The 14,759-nt window shown below is 48.5% G+C and overlaps 1 pseudogene across 1 annotated transcript in view; it reads right to left on the bottom strand.

Moving 5' to 3' along the window:
• The window catches only part of LOC309856986 (small ribosomal subunit protein uS5 pseudogene), a 354,429-nt pseudogene that overhangs the window by 63,986 nt on the left and 275,684 nt on the right, over positions 1 to 14,759 (bottom strand). The window lies entirely within an intron of this gene.

The raw sequence follows: 14,759 nt of genomic DNA on the forward strand, positions 1-14,759 counted from the left end.
TTTCCAATATCCCCCTACCCCCGACCTTTGGTCTTTAATGGCCATGGGCAACAGGGACAAAGACATTTTTTAAAAACTTACAGAGATCTATTATGCTCTACTACCTTGGCCCGCATGGGCCACTGCAAAGGGATTCTGTGAACCGTGTACTCAGATGAATGGTCATTATCTTCAAAAAGGCAGGGGCAGTGATAGACACAGGAACCAAAAAAGCAAGAGTTAACGGACCATCAGAATAATGGAGTACCAACACTTTTATGTCCTTGGCTTGAATCCTCAAGGTCCAGTGTCTCAACAGAATTTTCATTTTGGTCTCATCTGCCTCACTTGTCCACCCCTGGGCCAGTTGGCAGTTATACTGAGAACCGGAAATTTTCCTTAGAAGAGAGAAAGAGTATTTGTCAGGTAAACCAAGGAAATGTCCATTATAGGAAGTTAGGCCTTTTGTCATGGTACTCCATTAGCACCCTCCTGACTGTTAAAGAAAAAAAAATATTGTGACACCCATTAAAGAGAGTAAGGAAGATTTTATTCAAGGGATGCTACTATGATGAGATTTTATTGTATAGTATGGGAGAGAAATCTGGCTCAGCTCAGACAAATGGAGATTTACAGCTAAAGAGCATGGTGGGGATCACTGAATGTAAAATTAAGATGGAACATCAAGGGTAAGGATGAAGGGATTCTGGCTAAACCATCTGGACAGTAATATTGTTGAAGGAAGGCTAGGGTCATAAACTATTGAGATCAGGGGATAAGGAATTTTTTAAAAGACTTATTAATACATTTTAGAGAGAGGGAGCAGGGGTAGGGGTAGAGGGAGAGGGAAAGAGAATTTTAATCAGACTCTTCACTGAGCATAGAGCCTGAGGTGAGGCTTAATCTCAGGACCGTGAGATCATGACCAGAGCAGAAACCAAGAGTCAAACGTTCAACCAGCTGCACCAACCAGGTGCCCTGGGAATAAGGGATTGGATCAGATATTAAGGGTTATAGATACTGAAGCACCTGGGTGGCTTAGTTGGTTAAATCTCTGGCTTTGGCTTGGTCATGATCTGATCCCAGGATCAAGCCTGGCATTGGGCTTGCTGCTCAGTGGGGAGTCTGGTTCTCTCTCTCCCTCTGCTATTCCCCCTGCTCAGGCTCTCTCTCTGTCAAAATAAATAAATCTTAAAAAAAAAAAGTGGTAAGATACCAGGGGTGAGAGATAAGGAATTTGATCAGATATCAAGAGTAGGATAGAAGATTGCTGAAAAATGACCAAGCAGATTTCTTGCTAAAACTGGGCTAAGTGGGCGGAGCCTAAGGTAAAGGCTAGACAGAAAGAGGACTCAGAGGAACTTGACTCGAGTCTGGTCAAGGAGAAAATCTTCATCATCCATGACCATTGTATTTTCTGCAGTCACACATTTTACTAATTCTTTTATCAGACATTCAGTGAACGAGAAACATGAACACAGCAGCAATAATATAACAAATGTAAGCGCTCTAGAAGAGACAAAGGCAGTATGGGAATCCACCTCATCAGATTTAGAATATGCATGACTCCATGACTGAATTACTACCACTGCTTGACTGTTGAGATTAAGATGTAGTACAGAGGATCAGAGGGAAGGGAGGGAAATCTGAATGGGAGTCATCAGAAAGGGAGACAAGCCATGAGGCACCTTTAACTATAGGAAACAAACTGAGAGTTGCTGGGGGGGAGGGGAGTGGGAGACATGGAGAAACTGGGTGATAGGCATTAAGGAGGACACGTGATGTGATGAGCACCAAGGGTTATCCACAACTGATGAGTTACTAAATTCTCTGAAACCAATGATGTACTATCTAATGGCTAATTGAATTTAAATATCTAAAAAAGGCACTTCAAAAAAAAAGATGTAGCATAACTCACAATATCCTTTGAGTGGAAGAATGTGCGGACTTTCCACACCTCTGCTGTCCAAGTCCCATGGCTAGTAGCCACATGTGGCTAATGACCACTTAAAAGGTGGCCAATTCAAATGGAGAAATGCTGTAAAAGCAGAATAAACACTGGCTTTCAAAGACATATTGTAACCAAAAGTCAGAGAGTATTGCCACCCTCACATCACAAACATCGCATGACTTCTACAGCTAATGAGAGTGGGACCCAAGATGAGAGAGGTCAACCTGAAAGTCCATGATGTCAGAAAGAACATGGAGAAGAAAGAGTCACAATCCTGGAGTGGATGGGCTGAGGACTGTCAGAATGCCTTTTTTTTTTTTGGTGATTCTGTATACGGACAAGGAGAATTCACTGGAGATGACTTCTGTATGCCTCACATTTTCAAGGGAAAATTATGAAAACGCATATAGACCCACAGCCATAGTTTAATTATGTTTGAAATATATTCAGAACTACTCCAGTCAGTAAATTGCATATTTTCACATTTAGCTTCTCAATTTTCTCTTCGGCACCTCCCATTCTTGAAATCCCAACACAAATCACATCTCTTGCCTAAGGACCATAAACTACCTCACTATCAAAGGCTACAGTTCATTCATTCATTTGATTCATTCAAAGCAACCTAATCTTGAGTGATGTCTTAGGCGCTCTTCTAGGGACTGGTGACACGGTGAACAAAATAGGTAAAAATCTCACTTTCATGGAGCCTCTCTGGTATTTAGGGGAAAATCTTTCCTTATCAACATGAAAATACTTTTTATGGATGTTGCTTAGAATTTCAGTTTTTTTTTTTTTTCTTGACAGTATCTCAGGTGATCATCTTTGAGGTGGTTCTCCTGAAAATACCTTTGGGGGGTACTGACTCGACTTTCTGAGTCAGACACTTTCCTAAAGACAGGGGTCAAAGGAAAAGTGACAACTGTCACTCTTGCAGTAAGAACAGGGATCACAATGCTTGAAACAGATATGCTGCTCAGCTGTCAGAAAGTCCACAAGGCTCCAAATGTGTGTGGCCAACTAACGGAACCTGTAACTCAGAGGTTATCATCCTGAGAGCAATGGGAAATCCCTCTAGTTAAGGACTCTCCTTGACGGAAGCTTGACAATGGCCTTGATTTACTTACTATGATGTTTAGGTAATTATACACATTAAGAAAAGTGCACAAGGCACTTACATTTCCATGATACCATCAAAGATATTGTTGTTTTATTAAAATGTTACATCTAGAGTTGTAACGTATAGAGTAGTTAAGTCAATCACTATGAGGTACAGGTGAGACTATTGTAACAGCCATACTTCCGTAAAAAAGAAAAATTTTTTGTGGTTTCTGATCTAGGAATCAGCCAGTGAATAATTCTATATCAGTGTCCAGTTACCGGGCTAAACATGTAATCTATTTATATTTCTGAGGGTAAGCTGAATTGTGATCACTGAGCCAGCTGTATTCTAGTAACTACTCATTTACCCAACATAACAGATATAAGAAGGTAAAAGGCTTCTAAGGAGACTGGTTACTTATATTTTGAACCACATTTTGGCAGGTATAACTTGCAACTTGTGCTTAGTGGTAAGATTTCTGATATTTACTTTCTCCTTCCTTTGGCAAGTCAAGTTAGTTAAAAAGTAATTAGAGTAGAGTCCATTGTTTTTCTTAAATGCTTACAGAGATATAGAACTCTCAAGTTTCTTTACTAGACAGGATTAGATCACATTAGTGATAAAGATCAGAATGATTTACATTGCTAAAACGAGAACTTCCTGTCAGTTTGGAGAAAGCTCATTTTTATAACCAACATATTGGCTGGGCTAGAGATTAATGAGTGCTATGGGTGGGGTGATGAATGTGATATATTCAATGACCTGTGGAATTTGTTCTGTAATTTCCCCACTCCTCTGGTCAGCAGAGCGTCTTCTTCAGTACCCAGCACTGCCCATAACTGCATTCAGAAAATCACTCTCCAAAAATGGTTATTTGTTTTGCCTTTTTTATAATTTTTTAAAACATTTGATTTATTTACATGTCAGAGAGAGAGAATGAGAGCACAAGCAGGGGGAGCAGGAGAGGGAAGGGGAGAAGCAAGCTTCCTGCTTGGTGGGATTGCACAAGGGCTGAAGAAGACAGAATGGGAAGGGGACAAGGAGAATAGTGGGTTTCAGATTCTTGGGAACAGAGCCCACATCTATTTCTATGTTTATCTCACTGCTATAAACCCAGGTCACAGCAGAGTGCCTGCAGCAGAGTCATGGAAGTGCTCCAGAACTGATAACTATTGCTATTTATACTACTAACATTCCTCCACAAAGGGCCAAGTGTCATAGCTTCTCCCAGTTCCCCACACTGAACGCAATGAAGAATCAAACTATCGGGTGAAGGATGGCGAGGGGCATTTAACAGGACCCAGATCACAGGAGCCATATTGTATTGCAGGACCAGGGGTCTTACCAGTGACTAGGTATTCACTCCTCTTGAGAGGCTAGCTCCTTGGATCTCCCTCTTCAATCCTCTGAACCCATGTCTGGCATCAGAAACAAAAGTAAACATAACGTATCGCCCTCGTTTATTTTTTACTATTATTTGTTACAGAGGAAGAGAGAGATCACAAGCAAGGGGAGCTGCAGGCAGAGGGAAGGCAGGCCCCCCACTAGAGCCTGGTTTGGGATCCAATCCCAGGACCCTGGGATCATGACCTGAACCAAGGGTAGATGCTTAACTGAGTAAGCTACCCAGGCGTCCCTTATTGTCCTTCTTTAAAATTTAATGTATTCTCTCTCCCTCTCTCTTTGTCCCCACTCTGTCACTCATACTCACACAATCACAGAGTCACAGACAATAGCAAGGCATTTCCCATTCTAATTCGCTAAGGCACTATGAGCTTAATCTCAACAGAATCACTTTGCCAGCTGCTGCTCTACCGTGCCCTGATCCCTTCTCTATCCCCAAGCTCGATCTGTAACTCAAGTGTCATGGTGGTGGCTCTTTCTGCCCTCCCTCCACAAGGCTGTCATCAGCACACTCTTCCCCGTGGCTCCACTCCCCAGCACTGGCTGCCTTTGGTCTACGGGTATGCCCTCTTCTAGAGCTTTTCCACTCTCCCTGAGGGGAAGACAACCCTTACTTCTCCCCGGTGGCTGTCACGTGTCCGCTATATATTGTGACGATCAGCCCGATTAAGAGATTGGGAACTAAAAGACTGGGTTCTGCTTATGGATCAAACTAACTCTGGGGCTTGGGACACATGACAGCAGCACATGGTGGTAGAACTGAGATGGTTAGGGAGTTAATCTGCATTTTCACATCTGGTCAGCAGCAGAACAAAGAAGACACCCCAGATCTCCTATCTCCCAGAACAGTACTCTTCAAGTAACTTACAGCACCATCCTTCTCCAGCTTTGGAAGTGGCACTTTTCCAACCCCAAAGTCTTGATTCTAGGCAGCACTCCGAGAGATACTCCCTCCAGAATCACCCCTGGCTAGAAGTAGTGGTCGGCCAAGGCCTCCCAAATATCTTCCCTTCAGAGTTGCGCTTGCATCAAACTCAAAACTGTGGCATGTACGAGACTTTCCTGTCAGCCTCTAGCTCTAATGACCTATTGGACTTCAGAGGTGCTCTTTTATACCCACTTACCTTATAACATCAACGTGTGACTCCTCTAGAGTTCTCTCCATGGTTTTTCTCCTGTACTAATTGTTATGGACTGAATTGTGTCCCCACAAAAGTCATATGAAGAATTCCTAATCTCCGGTGTGACTGCATCTGGAGATAGGGCCTACCTAGAAGGAGGTACTGAAGGCTTGGTGAGGTCACAGGAGTCCTAATCTGCTAGGACTGGTGTCCTCATAAGGGTGAAACACATGAAAGCACTCCCCCTACCTCCCCTCTGGGGGTGCACAGAGAAGAGGTCATCTGAGGGCACAGTTGAAAAGATAGTGATCTATAGACCAACAAGAAAAGGCTCACTGGAGACCAACCTTGCTGGCACCTTGATCTGGAACTTCTGGCCTCCAGATCTGTGAGAAAATACATTTCTGACATTAAAGCTCTCCAGCCTGTGTTTGTCTGTCCCTGACGGCCTGGCTCTAAAGCCTCAGAGATTGGGGACAGTGAGGAACACCATAGGACTCACCCTGCCACCCTGAAAGGAACCATGCCATTTGGAACTCCAGAAAGGATTCAGAGGAACTGAAATCTGCATTCCTACCTCTGGACACCCCCATATTCAGCAGGCCACTGGATGCAAACCTGGAGCTTGACACTCACCCTGAACAAATCCCTTGACTGCTTCCTCCCCCAGAAAGATGGACAGAGTGCTGGCAGATCGGGCCTGCCATGTGGTGGGCCCTAACCATAACCTTTGGTTTGGTTCGGTTCTCAGGATTGTGACCCCAAAGGCCTTGCAGTAGGTGCCCTACAATTTGGGGACACATGGGCAATCCCAGAGGACTCAGCCTGCTGCCCAGAAGGAAACTGTGCCATTTGGAACTCCGGAAAGGATTCAGAGGAGCAGAAATCTGCATGCCTAGCTGAGGACACACCCACACAGAGCTGACTCCTGGACACAAAGCCAGAGCCAGACACTCACCCTCACCTCCACTGTCAACTCAGCCACCCTGACAGCTCTCCATGGGGTCTTCAGGTCAGTCCTGCCATGTCCCTGGTTCCTAACACTAACCCTTGGATGGGTTCTGTAATGATGTCCTCATTTCAGGTTATGTGGTGGTTCTGCAGGACATTGTCCTGGTGTGGGATCAAACACACTGAAGCATCCCGTGTGAAGTGGCAAACGTGGTAAAGAAATGACGGCTGGGGAATCTGAGTGTGGAGACAGCACGTATTTGTGCTGCTATAACAAGCTGACTGCACTTTGAAATCACCACAGAGGAAATGAATCTTCCAAACAACCATGTTAGCACGACGACACGGAAGCAGAGAGAACATCAGACTTTGGGATGGAGTCCAACCCCTCCCAGATCCAGGTCACCCAACATGGAGAGGACACATGTTAGCAAGAGACTCGTGGGAGAATTAAATCATGGGCCCCTGTATCTCAGGTGCAGTAGAAGCAGTGGATTTGGTATTTCAGTTTTTCCACAACGTTCCACCACAAGCTGGTTAGAACTGTGCAAAAGCAGGAAGGGAAGCCCCAGTAAAGTGGACTGGGGATGCCAGAAGGGGAGGCTGGAAGGGGGCGCCTGCTGCTCAGTGCCCATTACAGACTCCACATTGCAATTCCCCACAGGAGGGACTCACCAATTCCAGGCCCCACACGGGAAGCTGGAGGTTCATCTCCTGACTTTTTGTAGGAGCTTTGCAGCTCAGCTGGTGAGAATTCTCCATCACCCTGCCTTTCTCCAAGGGACTTTCCTTCAAGCACCCTTCCCAACTTCTTCCTCCTCCATGAAATAATGTTCCTCTCCTTTGTTTCTCGCACTTGCCTGTGATGGGACCTTAGCTTGCTCAGCCCAGACTGCCATTCTCTGCTCTTCCCAATTAAATCCATGCTGCTGGTCAAATAACTGGCAGATTGAGTTTAAGGCCAATCGAACAAATAAATTCAAGATCTTGCAAGGAACAAAATCAATATGCACAAATTAGTGGCACTCCTACGTGCTCGGAAGGAACCATCAAAGAGACTGTGGAGAATGATCTCATTTACACCTGCATCCAAGACAGCAAGATACCCGGGAGGCCCCTGAACCAAGAAGGTGACAGACCTGTCATCTGACAGCCCTGCAACAATGACGACAGACAGGGAGGGGTACACACGGAGATGGGGAGGCACTGTGCTCAGGGTAGAACCCACACTGGGAAAATACCTACTCTCCCCAAAACCGTCTACAGAGTCCTCACTCTGGCTCCCGAATTTCTGGACTCGGCGCAAGCCTGGAGTGGGTGTGGACACGGGAAGGACCCCGCAGGGCTGAGGTGGGGAGAGCACAAGCACCGAAGAAGGCTGATGCTCCCTGACCGCAGACCATCTGGGGAGCCCTAGGAACCGAATCCGCGAGCACACAAACACAGACGAGGACCGAGGAGCACCCGAGCCCAGAAAGGGGGGACCCCACAGCCCCGTGCACAGCACAGCAGGAGGCCACGTCTTCTCACACAAAACGACGGAAGCCCCAGTGTCTACACAGGGCGCCCTTCCTCTGTGGGGTCCTGAGACCACGAAACCCTTGACAGTCCACTCAGGCGGCTTCTCCTCAGCTCCTCCAGCATCTGGTCCTTAGGAGGTTGGACTGCTGCCAGTGTGGGCGCGTCCTCCACAACGGGTCCGGTCAGTGTGGATGCAGAGCCACACCCTCCTCAGCTTGTCCTGTCAGGGTGGGAGGCGCCCCACATTCTCCAGAAGTCTCCACAGTGGGTCCTGAAGAGGCGGGGCTCTGGTCCCAGCTGTGGCTGTGCAGCCTGGGCTCAGGGCGGGAGCTGGGGTCTGGCGCCCTCTGCAGGCGGTGCAAGGCAGTGCAGGACTGTGGGAGCTCACCCTTCAGTGGAAGGTCCTGCTCCCTCCCCGGGTCCAGCTGATGCCATTTCATTCCGGAAATTCAAGCTGCATGGAGCCCAATACCCCCCAACTTCCCCCCCAAATAGCTAAGGAACAATGAATTGGAAACAATGTGGAATTACAACAGTCCTTGACCCAAACAGTGGCACTGAACATGGCCCTGATGCAGACCCACACTCTGACCTCAACTTGGTCTCAAGCCTGGACCCTACCCTAATCCAAGACCCTAACCCTAGCCCCCAACCCAAACAATGTTCACAAGAATCAAAAGGTAGAAACTGCAAATATCCATCAATGGCAAGTGCATAAGCAAAGTGTGGTGAAGGGTTTGAATTTGGGTTCAGGTTCAGGTTTTAGTCAGAGTTCTAGATCAGGCTTTGGGTTTAGTGTTAGGGTGAGGGTTTAGAGTGAAGGACAAGGGAACAGAGTTATAGTTTAGGGCTTTAAGTTTATGATTTAGGCTTTAAGACTCAGGGCTTATGGGATAAAGTTCAAGGTCAAATTTGGGGTTTGACTTCATGCTGAGATTTGGGTTCAGGTTTCATGACTTGGAGGTCTGGTTTAGGGTTTGGGTTCGTGGTTCAGGGCTTGGATCCAGGGCTCAGGTACAGGCTTTGGGTTCCATTCCAGGTTTGGGGTTCAGGGTTCTAGTTTGGGCTTTAAGGTCAGCTTAGGTTTCAGCGTTGGTAGGGTTTAAGGTTAGGTTTAGGGATGACACATTTTCTTCAGTTGTCATCATGGACAAAAAAATTCTATCTGAAGTTTCTAAGTCAGAAATGTATTTCATCTGGGGGCGCCTGGGTGGCTCCGTGTGTTAAGCCTCTGCCTTGGGCTCAGGTCATGATCTCAGGGTCCTGGGATCGAGCCCTTCATCAGGCTCTCTGCTTGACGGGGAGCCTGCTTCCCCATCTTTCTCTCTGCCTGCCTCTCTGCCTACTTGTGATCTCTGTCTGTCAAATAAATAGAATTAGTAAAAGCTATTATATGATCTTTTACAAACCATTTCCTATCTTTGCATTCTCATGGGCCAAGAGAGACAGGGGTTATTTAAAACCCTGAAGAGAAAGCTCTCGCTTTTAAATTGCCTGTAACCTTCGTTTAATAGATTTATGATTGATAATAGATTTAGTTAAAATATAACTATTTAAAATATTTACTCTCAGTAAACGATTTCAACCTATGCTCATTTAAGTAACTTGATGCATAATCCCTTTTCTATTAAACCATAGTGCAAGGACCAATGCCGCGTTTCTGAGAGAACCCCAAGCTATTTTTCTAGAATGGCTGTATGCTATATATGGCGTCCTGTTTTCACTCCCTTTGTGGAGCACCTACCCTGGAGGTCATGTAATAACCAATGACCAAAAAAACAAACAAGAAACTCAAACATCCAGGTCGAAGTGCCATCCCTGCCTGGAGTGGAGGAGACTGCTCAGACAGATCCCAGGCAGGCATCTCAGCCCAGGCCTGTGCTGGGGAAGCTGGTTCCAGGCTTTGGGCGCAATCTGGAAGCCAGCAAACTGACCCAAGAGTGCAGCTGGCGTTTAGGACTGATGATCTTTTCGCAGCCAGGCTGCGCGTGGACACCCGCTCAGGGAGCCAGGCTAGGAGGCTGCCCAGGGCAGGCGCTGGCAATGCAGCAGCATGCCAGGGCTTAGCCCCGCACCCCAGCATGGGCTCTGGCCTCAGAAGTGAGGGGGCAGGGACAGCGCAGAGAAGGGTCTTTGCTAATTTCCAAAGCTGGAAGTGAGCTCTCAGAGGACTCAGGAGGGAGGGGGGCGGGGGCGGGTCGGGGGCGGCCGGGAGAAGGGGCTTTGCTAATTGCCCAGGCGGGAAGGAGGGGCTCGCAGCGCCAGGGTGCTGTGCTGCAGCCCATTTGGGACTGCAGGACCCACCATACTCGCTGCCCCTGCACTCCCATGCTCCAGCCTAGCCCCTGAGGCCGCGGTGTCCTGTTCCCGTTCCCGCCGCCTGCTGCCCCTCCCCGCCCCATGGCTTCTCTGGAGGACCCTCTGCTCACAGGTAAAGTGACGCCACGACATGCCCTCACCTGAAGCAGAAAACGCAGTCCAGGAGCTGGGCGCAGCCTCCCGCCAACCCCAGGGCACCAGGACCACCCCAGACGCTCCGCCACACCCTGTCCGCAGGGGGTCAGGCGGGGACAGCGCCACAGGAGGTACCCCCCCCTGCCAGCGGGCAGGCTAGCCCCCATAGTTCTGCACCCCCACGCGCTTTTCAGAGCCTCCTGCCATTCCCAGGGCACCCAGAACCCAGAGAGTGAGGCCTTGGGTGTTTTCTAGTGACAGATTCAAGGCAATTTTTCGACTTTGGGACTCAGAGTTAACATAGTTTTCATTTGTGATTATTATTTTTGTGTGGGGGCCGTAGCTTTTCTTTTGACCTATGGTTGTTTTCACTCCCGGTTCTGAAGAAGCCCCTAAATCCTAACCCTTTGAGGACTCCAAAAGCTCTCAGAGCAGCAGTGCTGGGGGACAGTGTGGACACATGGTTTGGTTTCTCCTCTGGCCTGCTTCTGTGGCAGCCCCGCTCTGTCCTCCTCAGACTTCAGAGCAATATCTGAACAAGTGGAGAAGCGACCAGGGGGTCAGGAAGATGGCCACCGAAGAGTGACTTCTCTGGAGGGTGGCTGAGCTAGCAAGTGAGCATCTTAGTCCAGCTCTGCCTGCATTCAGTATGGAGCTGAACAGGGGCCAGGGAAGGGGAGGAGGAGCAGAGAGCAGGGACAAAGGGACCAAAGAGGAGATTCAGATGAAGGGAAGTAATGGGGAGGAAAGAGAAGAAACTCTAGAAGACAGGTATGTAGAAAGGAAAAGGGATGAAGTGGGCATTGGGAAAGGGCACCACCAGGGAAGGAGAGAGGGGAAGAAAAGAGGGAGGAAAGAGGAAAGGGGAAAGGGAGAAGGGAGGAGTCAGCATGCCAGGGCTCCCCCTGCATCTGAAGAAGAGGTGGCTGGTCCAGCTTGTCAAACAGGGTGCTCACTCTTTGGCCCCAGTTTCTGCTCCCAGTGCTACTGGGCTTTGCAAGGAAGGCAGGCTGTCCCTTGGGACCTACTGGAGCCCACTGGAGCCCACAGGGGGTTGGGAGAGGTAAGATTCCACCAGGTCCTGTCCTGAGCTGCTCCCAGCCACCAGCCTCACCACATGGTGCAAGAGGGACCCCAGAACAAAGGACGGACACAGGCCAGCATGTCTGCTGGTGGCCCTGGGCACTTAGCTCATCGCAGTGAACCACACGGCCTCCTCAACCCACGCTTTCAAAGCCTCCTTCTTCGCTTCTGGCTTTCATGTCTGTAGGAACATGAGCCAGATCTAACTCATCTGCGACAGACAATTCTGACTCACCCTGTGTCAGATTTTTATGAGTGGCTGTGATAGAGTAAGATAGCAATGCTCCAACAAACGGACTGTTTCCTCCCACTTGAGCTCAACAGTCTTATACATTTTCTTAGCGAAAACATCTTGTCTCCTTCCATTAAGCTCATAACGTGGTCTAATAGTATACATGCGCCTTCCTTAGATGCGAAGCGATACAGAGGTCCTTTTTTTTTTTAAATTTTACAAGGTAAAGTCAGTGAACACATCCAACTTGACGAATACGTCTCTAAAATGTCAATCCAGGCAAAGCTTTTTCTGCCTACAGTTTCGAGCCTACGTGGTGACATTTTTAAAATGCTTTCAGTCCCTCAGTGAGGCTCTTAGAAGCTAGCCAGGGCTTACTACGTGCCAGGCACTGTGTCAGGTGTTGGAGCTAAAGGGAAGGAGAGCTTGGAGGCTGGCTGGGGAGGGACATCCATGACACAAGCACAGCTAGAAACGGAGGCCAGTGCTAGAAAAGAGAGAGCAGGCTGCATGGAGAGTGTGTACCATGGGGCTTGTGAGCTCACGAATAAGTGGGAGTAACTGGAGTGGGGAGATGGGGGAGAGAAGAGGGTCTTCCCATCAATGGGAATCACCTGTGCTTGGAGGCAGGTGCCATGAGAGGTCTCCACAGGAAGAAGGAGGCAGTGTGGTTGAAGGGCAGAGAGATGGGGCAGAACAGGCATCAGTCAGTTGGAGGGGTATGAATAGACTGATGGGAGGATTATGGGTGCCTTTGGAGGACTGAGAATTTGTTAGAAGATCAGTGCAGATTTCTATGGAGACAAATGCCAGGAACTGATAGGTCTTTGAAAGGTCACTCTGGCTGCCTTTTGGCAAAGGGGTTGGTAAAAGGCACTTGCAGGTGTGAACACACCAGGTGGGAGGTGAGTGCAGGAAATCGGGTGAGGGAGCATGGGAACTTGGTCCCGGGGTATATAAGGGAGAATAGCCTTTAAGGAGTTCCACAAATTGGCACCAGCTGTGGCTTCATTACAGAGCTGGAAGGGGGAGGTGGGTGTGTCCTGGAGGTTACAGAAATTACATGAGAAAGGGAAGTCTTTTTAGATCTCTTTTTCAACTACAGGAACTCTCACCTTATTGATAGAATTCCAGAGTGGGAACCAATGATATGAGGACATCTTTGAAATGTCTGAATATGTTCTTCGACATCTTTGCAAGTGACGAGGAGACCTTGACCTTAGGAGGCCTTGGCCCTCTTTGTAGCCAGAAAGATTTCACCTACAGATTTGGGTTCTCCCTTTTAAAGTCAAGGAGTCAGTCCTTCCAAAGGACACCTCCTATCATTTTACCCTCTCATCATACCTCACGTGCTGGCATCTCCAAGACCCTCTGTTCCAGGTTGAGAGTATCCACTTTGGCCGGGCTGGTCTTGCCAAGAACACCACCACAGGAAATCTAGAGCCTGTAGTGCTATTAATAACATCATCTAAGACTGTGTTTGCTGCCCTCTTGGCCTCTTCCCACCATGACTCACTGAAGCTTTTAACACATTGTATCCATTAAGCTATAGTTCCCAAAGCTCATCTTCTCTAGTGCCATTAGTTTTTAGGGGACCAGGCAAACCTTAAACTTGTCCCCCCTAATTGGATCCCTGTTCCCCCACAATCTATTTGAAAGCCTTTCACCATGATTCTTGAATGAGATCTGAGACCACTGCTGGTACCTAACACTTCTTGGCACCTTGTCTGTTAGGTTCTTGGAAGAGGAGATGGCTATGGAGGTGAGTGGGAATGGGAGTGGGAGGATTTCTCCCTTCACTTCCCTTTTTGTGTTTTCAAATAATGGGTTTTGAGGGGGCGGGAAAGTTTAACCAGACCATTTATTTTCCATCTCCTATCGATAAAATGTTTACCACTCCACACTGGAAGAATTTATATCTTTCCTTTGAATCTCCAGGAAAATCTCCCAAACCCAGACCACCACCATGTGGATTCAGCCATCTTCTGATTCACCTCCAGATTGTCTCCTCCTAAATGCTCAAGCCACTGGTTAAGGGCGGAATGTTCAATGCCCAAGCAATTAAGTGGGGAACACGTTTATCTAAGCAATTGCATGCAGCTCTCTATCTGCATACAGGGGGTCTCTCCCAAGCCTTTCCAACCTCAGCAAAAGAAGACAAAGCCCCAGCATTCTGGGGTATATATCATTCATTCATTCCTGTGTTCAACACTCATGGCGGATCCCCAGCAAGACAGTGGGAGAGCAAGAACTGGAGAAATCCTGGAAGCTGAAGTCTGAGGAGGATTTCAAATTCAAGTCAGAGATGAAAGAAACATCTGGACTTGGTCCTCAGGTACATGCAGTATTCTGAACTGAGGCTAGAACCAGAGACCATTCTAATGAAAGGCCTCTACAGGTGGGCTCCAACTCAGTTTCGTGTATATTCATTCATGAAATAGCTCTTTGGGTCAACATGCAGAAGAAAACAATTTCAGAAAACTGACAATGAGGAGAGTAAAGGGAAGCCAGAAGGCTTGTGAATGGGGAGAGAGGAGGACCCAGGGCAGGAAACCAAGAATCCCTCCCTGCCCTCCTTGCTGCCAGAGAGGTCTGAGGGACTAGTTTCCACCTGGGATCCCAAGTCCAGAACAAAAGCAGCGGGGCCACGGCGGGGGAGGGAAGGGGGTCCTCAGCACGGGCGCATGGGGCTGCGGGGAGATGGGGGCTAGCGTGCCTGCTGGCGGGGGGCACCTCGCAAGGCGCTGTCCCCAGCCCGACCCCATGAGGACCCGGGTTTGGCGCAGCGTCCGGGGTGGTCCCGGTGCCCTGGGGTTCGCGGGAGGCTGGGCCTCCACAACCCCCCTCTTCGCCCCCAGGTCGGGTCCGCGCTTTCTGCTCCAGGTGAGGGCGCGGCGCGGTGTCACTTTACCCCTGTGCAGAGGGTGGTCCGGAGAAGCCTTGGGGCGGGGAGGGGCAGCAGGC

This window comes from Mustela nivalis (assembly GCF_964662115.1).
Source record: "Mustela nivalis genome assembly, contig: HAP1_SCAFFOLD_68, whole genome shotgun sequence".
NCBI classification, from domain to species: Eukaryota; Metazoa; Chordata; class Mammalia; order Carnivora; family Mustelidae; genus Mustela; species Mustela nivalis.